Genomic DNA, 11224 nt, shown 5'->3' with positions numbered 1-11224 from the left:
CTTGTTGCAGCTCTATAAAACTTTGGTTAGACCGCACTTGGAATATTGCTTCTAGTTCTGGTCGCCCTATTATAGGAAAGATGCGGATGTTTTGGAGAGGGTTCAGAGGAGGTTTACCAGGATGCTGCCTGGACTGGAGGGCTTATCTTATGAAGAGAGGTCGACTGAGCTCGGACTCCTTTCATTGGAGAAAAGGAGGAGAAGAGGGGACCTAATTGAGGTATACAAGATAATGAGAGGCATAGATAGAGTCGATAGCCAGAGACTATTTCAAAGGGCAGAAATGGCTAATACGAGGGGTCATAGTTTTCAGCTGGTTGGAGGAAAGTATAGAGGGGATGTCAGAGGCGGGTTCGTTACACAGAGATTTGTGAGAGCATGGAATGCGTTGCCAACAGTAGTTGTAGAAGCAAGGTCATTGGGTACATTTAAGAGACTGCTGGACATGCATATGGTCACAGAAATTTGAGGGTGCATACATGAGGATCAGTGGTCGGCACAACATCGTGGGCTGAAGGGCCTGTTCTGTGCTGTACTGTTCTATGTTCTAATACCATTAGGGGGGGGACCTATAAATAGTGATACTGAAGGAATGGCAATATACTTCCCAAACAGGATGGTGGTTGGCTTGGAATGGAAAACGAATATGCTGATAATCCCATGTGTCTGTTTCCCTTGTCCTTCTTGACGGTCATGGTTTCAGAGGTACGTTGTAAGGAGCCTTGATAAGTTTCTGCAGAGCACCGTGTAGATGGCAGGTATTGATGCTCCTGAGTGTCAGTGGTTGAGGGGTGAAGCTGCATTCACAGGGAAAATGGGGAGGGGGCGGGTATTTCACCGCACACACCTTCAATGTGTGTGTCTTATAGATGGTGTACAGGCTTTTGGAAATCATGAGGTATGTTATTTCTGCAGGATTCCTAGCCCCTGAGATATTCTTGGAGCCAATTAATTTATATGCGTCAAAGTGTGACACTGGAAAAGCACAACAGGTCAGGCAGCATCTGAGGTACAGGAGAGTCGACGTTTTAGCATAAGGCCTTTACAGGACTGGGTAATGAAAGTATACGGTCAGACCAGTTCTGGTTAACGGTAATCCGTGGGATATTAGTCGTTGGGAGTTCAGTGATGGTGGTGACATTGAACGTTAGAGGATATGATTCCATTTTCAATTATTAGAGGTAGTTGTTGTCTGTCATGTGTGCAATGGGAATGGGACTTGTCACTGTTAAACACAAACCTTCATATTTCCAGGGCCTTGTTGCATTTGGATAAGGATTGCTTCAGTATCAGAGTAAATCATTAATAGTGGTGAATATTGTCCAGTCATTGGCAAACAATCCCAGTTGTGACTTCACTTGAGTCGGGATGGTCATTTATGAAGCAGCTGATAATTATTGGGCCTAGGACAGAGAGCACTTTTACAGCTCACTGATGCTGTCCCTCTCTCTGAGCTCGGAAGCTGGCTTCGAGTTCAACTTGCTCCAAAGGTGTTTCGCAACATATCTGAACGGAATAATATTACAATAGCTACCACATGGAGCTGAGTGATGACTTGGTTAGTTGGACAGCTGGTTTGTAATGCAGATTAATACTAACAGTGTGGGTTCAATTCCTGCACTGACTGAGGTGTATGATAAGGGCTGTCCTACTCAAGGTCTCCCTCACTTGAGGCATGATGACTGTCCAGTTAATCTACCGCTAGTCGTCTCTGTCTAACGAGAGAGCAGCCTAATCATCCTGTCGGGGTATGGTGCCTTACCTTTCCATTTCTGATCTACAGGCTTACCCAGAAACCCCTCCCTTGGGGAACTGTGGCAGATCTGAGATGGTTGCTCTCCACCAACCCCAGCCACCTTCCTTTGTACCAGGTGTAACTTCTGCCAATGCAGACGATTCCTATTTGATCCAGGTTTGCCGTTAATCCTGGATACGACATTTGGTCAAATGCAGTTATGATCATGTTAAAAAAGTGAAGTCACTGTCACCTCACCTCTCGAATTCAGCTGTGTGTTTTCTTGTTGTAAATCGTTTAGCTGAAGACTGCCATCTGGAGGAGACTAAAGTTGATCCTCCCATCGATATTTCTGTCTAAACATTGTTGTGAAAGTTTCAGCCTTAGCTTTCCTGTTATTGTGCTGGGCTCTTCAATCTTTGAGGAAGGTGGTCTTTGTGGATCCTCCTCCTCCGGTGAGTTGTGTGATTGTCCACCACCACTCACCCAGACTGTATATGAGAGGATTGCAGAGATGAGTCCTGATTCATTGGATAGATCTGTGTATCATTTTCTATTTATACCATGTGGTGAGTAAGTGGCCCAATTTAGGAACTTCATCTCATTCTGAGGTGTATTTGGTGCTACTATAGGCAGACCCTCCATTATTCTCCATTTAATAAGGCTGTATCCCTGGCTTGATGGTCAGGATAAAGTGGAGCATACACCAGGCAGTGATAGTGAAACTTATGCTGGAGGACAATTCTGCTGCTGTTGGTAATGACCCGAACTGCCTCACATAGGCCAGTGCAAAGTTCCAAAATCTGTTGGAAATCTGCCCTGTTTAGCACAGTGATGGTGTCACATATACACAGGGGGTCTTCACGATGTAAAAGTGGAACTTTGTCTCCAGAAATACTGTGTGCGGTAATTCGCCGTTCCCAATACGGTCATCGAACAATGTGTCTGCAGCCGGTAGGTTGGTGAGGATGAAGTCAAGGATGTTTCTCCCTATCAGTCATTCCCCCCGACTCGGTGCAGACGCAGTGAAGCAGTTATGTCCTTTTGGACGCGACCATCTCTATCAGCAACGCAGCTGCTGAGCCCCTCTTGATGTTGGTTTTGAAATGGCCCACCCAGTAAACATTCTCCAGCTCTGTCACTCTCTCAGTGCTTCCACCAAGTGGTGTTCAATGTAGAGGGACACTGATCCACCAGCTGAGGAGGGGGGTCAGCAGGAGGTTTCCGTGTCAGTGTTTGATCTGTCACCGTGAGGCTGAGGGCGGGGAGTCATCAGGAGGTTTCCGTCAGTGTTTTATCTGACACCGTGAGGCTGAGGGAGGGGAGTCAGCAGGAGGTTTCTGTGTCAGTGTTTGATCTGACACCGTGAGGCTGAGGGAGGGGGGGGTCAGCAGGAGGTTTCTGTGTCAGTGGTTGATCTGACACCGTGAGGCTGAGGGAGGGGGGGGGGGGTCAGCAGGAGGTTTCTGTGTCAGTGTTTGATCTGACACCGTGAGGCTGAGGGAGGGGGGGGTCAGCAGGAGGTTTCTGTGTCAGTGTTTGATCTGACACCGTGAGGCTGAGGGAGGGGGGGGTCAGCAGGAGGTTTCTGTGTCAGTGTTTGATCTGACACCGTGAGGCTGAGGGAGGGGGGTCAGCAGGAGGTTTCTGTGTCAGTGTTTGATCGGACACCGTGAGGCTGAGGGAGGGGAGTCAGCAGGAGGTTTCTGTGTCAGTGTTTGATCTGACACCGTGAGGCTGAGGGGGGGGTCAGCAGGAGGTTTCTGTGTCAGTGTTTGATCTGACACCGTGAGGCTGAGGGAGGGGGGGGGTCAGCAGGAGGTTTCTGTGTCAGTGTTTGATCTGACCCCGTGAGGCTGAGGGAGGGGGGGGGTCAGCAGGAGGTTTCTGTGTCAGTGTTTGATCTGACCCCGTGAGGCTGAGGGAGGGGGGGGGTCAGCAGGAGGTTTCTGTGTCAGTGTTTGATCAGACACTGTGAGGCTGAGGGAGGGGGGTCAGCAGGAGGTTTCTGTGTCAGTGTTTGATCTGACCGTGAGGCTGAGGGAGGGGGGGGGTCAGCAGGAGGTTTCTGTGTCAGTGTTTGATCTGACACCGTGAGGCTGAGGGAGGGGGGGGTCAGCAGGAGGTTTCTGTGTCAGTGTTTGATCTGACCCCGTGAGGCTGAGGGAGGGGGGTCAGCAGGAGGTTTCTGTGTCAGTGTTTGATCTGACACCGTGAGGGAGGGGAGTCAGCAGGAGGTTTCTGTGTCAGTGTTTGATCTGACACCGTGAGGCTGAGGGAGGGGGGTCAGCAGGAGGTTTCTGTGTCAGTGTTTGATCTGACCCCGTGAGGCTGAGGGAGGGGAGTCAGCAGGAGGTTTCTGTGTCAGTGTTTGATCTGACCGTGAGGCTGAGGGAGGGGGGGGGTCAGCAGGAGGTTTCTGTGTCAGTGTTTGATCTGACACCGTGAGGCTGAGGGAGGGGGGGGTCAGCAGGAGGTTTCTGTGTCAGTGTTTGATCTGACCCCGTGAGGCTGAGCGAGGGGGGTCAGCAGGAGGTTTCCGTGTCAGTGTTTGATCTGACACCGTGAGGCTGAGGGAGGGGGGGGTCAGCAGGAGGTTTCTGTGTCAGTGTTTGATCTGACCCCGTGAGGCTGAGGGAGGGGGTTCAGCAGGAGGTTTCTGTGTCAGTGTTTGATCTCACACCGTGAGGCTGAGGGAGGGGGGAGTCAGCAGGAGGTTTCTGTGTCAGTGTTTGATCTGACCCCGTGAGGCTGAGGGAGGGGGGTCAGCAGGAGGTTTCTGTGTCAGTGTTTGATCTGACACCGTGAGGCTGAGGGAGGGGGGGTCAGCAGGAGGTTTCTGTGTCAGTGTTTGATCTGACCCCGTGAGGCTGAGGGAGGGGGGTGGGGTCAGCAGGAGGTTTCTGTGTCAGTGTTTGATCTGACCGTGAGGCTGAGGGAGGGGGGGGGTCAGCAGGAGGTTTCTGTGTCAGTGTTTGATTGGACACCGTGAGGCTGAGGGAGGGGAGTCAGCAGGAGGTTTCTGTGTCAGTGTTTGATCTGACCCCGTGAGGCTGAGGGAGGGGGGTCAGCAGGAGGTTTCTGTGTCAGTGTTTGATCTGACCCCGTGAGGCTGAGGGAGGGGGGTGGGGTCAGCAGGAGGTTTCTGTGTCAGTGTTTGATCGGACACCGTGAGGCTGAGGGAGGGGGGTCAGCAGGAGGTTTCTGTGTCAGTGTTTGATCTGACACCGTGAGGCTGAGGGAGGGGGGTCAGCAGGAGGTTTCTGTGTCAGTGTTTGATCTGACACCGTGAGGCTGAGGGAGGGGGGTCAGCAGGAGGTTTCTGTGTCAGTGTTTGATCTGACACCGTGAGGCTGAGGGAGGGAGGGGGGTCAGCAGGAGGTTTCTGTGTCAGTGTTTGATCTGACACCGTGAGGGGGGGGGGGGGGGTCAGCAGGAGGTTTCTGTGTCAGTGTTTGATCTGACACCGTGAGGCTGAGGGAGGGGGGGGTCAGCAGGAGGTTTCTGTGTCAGTGTTTGATCTGACACCGTGAGGCTGAGGGAGGGGGGTCAGCAGGAGGTTTCTGTGTCAGTGTTTGATCTGACATCGTGAGGCTGAGGGGGGGGGGTCAGCAGGAGGTTTCTGTGTCAGTGTTTGATCTGACACCGCGAGACTGAGGGAGGGGGGTCAGCAGGAGGTTTCTGTGTCAGTGTTTGATCTGACACCGTGAGGCTGAGGGAGGGGGGGGGGGTCAGAAGGAGGTTTCTGTGTCAGTGTTTGATCTGACACCGTGAGGCTGAGGGAGGGGGGTCAGCAGGAGGTTTCTGTGTCAGTGTTTGATCTGACACCGCGAGGCTGAGGGAGGGGGGTCAGCAGGAGGTTTCTGTGTCAGTGTTTGATCTGACACCGTGAGGCTGAGGGAGGGGAGTCAGCAGGAGGTTTCTGTGACAGTGTTTGATCTGACCCCGTGAGGCTGAGGGAGGGGGGTCAGCAGGAGGTTTCTGTGTCAGTGTTTGATCTGACACCGTGAGGCTGATGGAGGGGGGGGTCAGCAGGAGGTTTCTGTGTCAGTGTTTGATCTGACACCGTGAGGCTGAGGGAGGGGGGTCAGCAGGAGGTTTCTGTGTCAGTGTTTGATCTGACACCGTGAGGCTGAGGGAGGGGGGTCAGCAGGAGGTTTCTGTGTCAGTGTTTGATCTGACACCGTGAGGCTGAGGGAGGGGAGTCAGCAGGAGGTTTCTGTGTCAGTGTTTGATCTGACCCCGTGAGGCTGAGGGTGGGGGTTCAGCAGGAGGTTTCTGTGTCAGTGTTTGATCTGACACCGTGAGGCTGAGGGAGGGGGGTCAGCAGGAGGTTTCTGTGTCAGTGTTTGATCTGACCCCGTGAGGCTGAGGGAGGGGGGGGTCAGCAGGAGGTTTCTGTGTCAGTGTTTGATCTGACACCGTGAGGCTGAGGGAGGGGGGTCAGCAGGAGGTTTCTGTGTCAGTGTTTGATCTGACACCGTGAGGCTGAGGGAGGGGGGTCAGCAGGAGGTTTCTGTGTCAGTGTTTGATCTGACCCCGTGAGGCTGAGGGAGGGGGGGGTCAGCAGGAGGTTTCTGTGTCAGTGTTTGATCTGACCCCGTGAGGCTGAGGGAGGGGGGTCAGCAGGAGGTTTCTGTGTCAGTGTTTGATCTGACCCCGTGAGGCTGAGGGAGGGGGGTCAGCAGGAGGTTTCTGTGTCAGTGTTTGATCTGACACCGTGAGGCTGAGGGAGGGGGGGGGGGGTCAGCAGGAGGTTTCTGTGTCAGTGTTTGATCTGACACCGTGAGGCTGAGGGAGGGGGGTCAGCAGGAGGTTTCTGTGTCAGTGTTTGATCTGACCCCGTGAGGCTGAGGGAGGGGGGGGTCAGCAGGAGGTTTCTGTGTCAGTGTTTGATCTGACCCCGTGAGGCTGAGGGAGGGGGGGGGGGGTCAGCAGGAGGTTTCTGTGTCAGTGTTTGATCTGACCCCGTGAGGCTGAGGGAGGGGGGTCAGCAGGAGGTTTCTGTGTCAGTGTTTGATCTGACACCGTGAGGCTGAGGGAAGGGGGGTCAGCAGGAGGTTTCTGTGTCAGTGTTTGATCTGACACCGTGAGGCTGAGGGAGGGGGGGGTCAGCAGGAGGTTTCTGTGTCAGTGTTTGATCTGACACCGTGAGGCTGAGGGGGGGGTCAGCAGGAGGTTTCTGTGTCAGTGTTTGATCTGACACCGTGAGGCTGAGGGAGGGGGGTCAGCAGGAGGTTTCTGTGTCAGTGTTTGATCTGACACCGTGAGGTTGAGGGAGGGGAATCAGCAGGAGGCTACCATGTCAGTGTTTGATCTGACACCGTCTGGTATTGTTATGTCACATTGTTGTTTGAGCAGTCTATAGGACACCTCTCCCAAATCTAACCCTTTCCCCCAGACATTAGGAAGGAGGGGTTTTCAGGGTCTGCAGGGCTTTTTATTTGTGTCGCTGTCAACCGAAGGGCCTGTCCTGTGCTGTATGACACTGACTCTATTTCTCTCGTGATTGGACAATCCAAGGTCTCACTCCTTCTGTTCCTCCCAGTGTCTTCTCTATTCCAAAGATTTCAATAATATTTTCTCTATTAAGACATTGCTCAATTCCATTTTTAAACTATCTACTTGGATATCTGTATCTTTCCTTGTCATCTGCTCCAGCCGCTACATCCATCTGTGTCTCAGTATCCCTCCATACCTCCACAATTTTTGTCTCATACTCCAGTCCCATCTATGACTGCAAATTCTGCCAGCCTCTGCATTCTTCCCTATCTCTATACCTTCCAGCTGCTACACTTCTCCCTATATCCTGTTATTGAATTTAAAAATATCTCACTAACCTGTTCTAGCATGCACAGGCCACGCTATCTCTCGGCCATCTCCAGCCTCGCTTTCCTTTTCCTGTAACATCTCCAGCCTCGCTTTCCTTTTCCTGTAACATCTCTAGCCTTGCTTTCCTCTCTCCATAACATCTCCACCCTTGTTTTCCTATCTCGGTAACATCTCAGGCTTTGCTTCCCTATCTCTAACATCTTCAGCCTTGCATTCCTAGACACCTCAGTGAATTGGTTATACATCTGCTCCTGTATTTTCATCTTTCTGGGGCTATATAAAATATCCCCAGCAGTATGTTCTGTCAACATTTTGATCCTAACCTTGGCCGATTAACCCTCATTTGAAGACTCTTCCAAGATATTGTCCTTCCTTGCTGCTGTAACTGACTCCTTAATTAATAATACAACACCATCTCCTCTTCAACACCCTCTCCTCTCCTGCCCATATTTTACAGTATAACTGAACATTGAGTTCTTGACCCTGACCTCCCTCAAACACGTCTCTGTGATGGCAAAAATGTCACACCTCCAAATGTCAACTCATTCCTTTACCACATCAGTCTGTCTGGTAATACTGCCTTACCTTACCTGCAGTCTTTCGGGTTCGTCTTTCCTCCGCTGCTGCTCGCACTCACCTGTGGAAGTCTCAGAGAATGTGCGGAGCATATCTACCAGGATGCTGCCAGGACTGGAGGACATGTCTTAGGAAGAAAGGTTGAGAGAGCTAGGGCTTTTCTCACTGGAGCGAAGAAGGATGAGAGGTGACTTGACAGAGATGTACATAGAGTGGATAGCCAGAACCTTTTCCCAGGGTAGAATTGGCTATCAACAAGGGGCATAACTTTAAAGTGATTGGAGGAAGGTTTAGAGGAGATGCCAGAGGTAGGTTCTTTATTCCGAGAGTGGTGGGTGGGCGGAATGCACCGCCAGCGGTGGTAGTAGAGTCAGATACATTAGAGATAGTTAAGAAGACTCTTGGAGAGGAACATGGAAGTTAGTACATTGAAGGGCATGTAGGTTAGTCTGATCTAAGATTAGGATAAAAGGCCAGCAAAACATTGAGGGCTGAAGGGCTCTTACTGTGCTGGACTGTTCTGTGTCCCAAGTTTCACTCAGTTTGTGGATTCTCAGTAATTTTTGATTGAGTGAGTGAGGCGTGCGTGGGAGGGAGCTGTGTGAAGTCAGGAAGCTGGGGTAGAGCGTTAGACCAAGACTTCCAGTTTTGATGTGCATTGTTCCATTCACCTAAGTGCCAGCACAATATGTGTGGTTACCTAGACCAGACAAAATCCATCAAGTGCCATTATTAAAATTCTTCTTGGCTTGACGTTTGCTCCTGGTTTCTTCAGAAGCATTCTGTTGGGTGTCCTATCAATTAGTATCAGACCATCCACAAACATGTACAATTTTATTTTTATACTGGTGAATATGAAGGTACATTTATTGGATATAGTTTCAGAGGGTTCACTGTGAGACACAAGATGCTGCAATAGACTGTCAATTGTTTACACCCAGTGTCTGGTCCAGGGGGCAAATGTATGGACTCTGGGGGACATGCCAGATGTCATCACCATAAGTAGCTTGTGTGTTGTGATTCTGACACACCATGTCCATACATCTGCTCCATGGGCCAGGCTCTGACTGATGATGAATTTGTTTCAGCTGATTCCTGGTCAGTCATTGGTATCTAATTTAGACAGCATTGATACCTACACTGAGAGAAGTGATATCCTGTTGGTTTCTTTACTCCTGCTCAAGGCGGATCCTAAATGATTCTCTGTGAGAGAGTGTTTGAATGACTGCCCTGACCCAGGATGGAAACTCTCTGGGCAGATTCAGGAGCAGGCCGGTGTCTCACTCAGTGCCACAGGCAGCTGTGAGGTTCAGTAGCACTGTACCCGAATTCACCCTTTTGAAATCCACTTTTAATTTCGATCATGATGCAAAGTGATGGGTTGACTGACCTGATCAATGATCAAGAGTTTGCCATGTTTGTGAATTGGGCAATAATAAGATATGAGCTATAATTATTTAACTGAACAATAACTGCATCATCTCTGAAAACAATAAATTTAATTTTATTTGATGGAATTAAAATATAAACACCGAACAACGTTTTTTGATACAAAAGGAAAGAATTACATTTTGTTTTGTACTGAAGAAGAAAATGTTTTCTGACTATTTTGGTGATCACAATTACACATTGAATCTCAGTACTCAAATTCGTACATTGCCGCTCTATCATTTGCAAAATGATTGACCTCTGACTAATTGCATATTCAGAGTGAGCAAATGATTGAACAATCAAATAGAATTATAACTCTTACACATTTAAATATAACCAGTCGATTTGATTTCTCACCTGAAATGTGTGAGTTTCAGTTATTTGCCAATAATTCTATTAGTTTTAAAATAATGATGGAAAAGGATAGACTAGATCTAAAAGTTAAATTCTAAATTGGAGAAAGGCCAATTTTGACGGTATTAGGCAATATCTTTCAAAAACTGATGGTGGCAAATGTTCGCAGGTAAGTGGACGGCGAGAAAATGGGAAGCCTTCAGAAATTAGATAGCCAGAGTCCAGAGACAGTATAATCTTGTTAGGGTAAAAGGAAAGGCTGGTAGGTATAGAGAGTGATGAATGACTAAAGAAATTGAGGGTCTGGCTAAGAAAAAGAAGGAAGCATATGACAGGTACAGGCAGGATAGTTCGAGTGAATCCTTAGAAGAGTAGAAAGGCAGGAGGAGTATACCAAAGAGGGAAATCAGGAAGGCAAAAAGGGGACATGAGTTAGCTTTGACAAATAGAGTTAAGGAGAATCCAAAAGGATTTTACAAATACATTGAAAACAAAAGGGCAAATAGGGAGAGAATAGAGTCCTCAAAGATCAGCAAGGTGCCTTTGTGTGGAGCTGCAGGAGATGGGAGAGATACTAAACGAGTATTTTGTATTAGTGTTTACTCAGGAGAAGGACATGGGAGATGTAGATATACTGAGAAATAGATAGTGACGTCTTGAAAAATGTCCATATTACAGAGGAAGAAGTGCTGGATGTCTTGAAATGCATAAAGGAGGAAAAATCCCCAGAACCTGATAGATTCGGTGAAACTTGAAAGGGTTCAGAAAAGATTTACATGCATGTTGCCAAGGTTGGAGGGTTTGAGCGACAGCTGGAGGTTGAACAAGCTGGAGCTGTTATCCCTGGAACATTGGAGACTGGGGGTGACTTTATAGAGGTTTATAAAATCATGAGGGGCCATGGATCAGGTAAATTGACAAGGTATTTTCCCTGGTGTGGTGGAGCCCACAACTAGAGGGCATAGTTTTCGGTTGGGAAGGGAAAAATATAAAAGAGATGTAAGGGGCAACGTTTTCACTCAGAGAGTTGTACGTGTGTGGAATGAGCTGCCAGAGGAAGTGGTGGCAGTTAGTACAATTGCAACATTTAGATGGCGTCTGGATGGGTATATGAATAGAAAGTATTTAGAGGGATATGGGCTGAGTCCTGGCATGTGGGACGAGATTGGGTTGGGATATCTGGTCGGCATGGACAAGTTGGACGGAAGGGTATGTTTCCATGCTGTACATCTCTTTGACCCTGTGACTGTAATTTAGAAATGGCAATAATTTGACATGCACTATCAAATAAATAAA

This window comes from Chiloscyllium punctatum, chromosome 34 (genome assembly GCF_047496795.1).
Source record: "Chiloscyllium punctatum isolate Juve2018m chromosome 34, sChiPun1.3, whole genome shotgun sequence".
Lineage (NCBI taxonomy): Eukaryota > Metazoa > Chordata > Chondrichthyes > Orectolobiformes > Hemiscylliidae > Chiloscyllium > Chiloscyllium punctatum.
Note: the sequence above shows the minus strand (reverse complement) of the source record.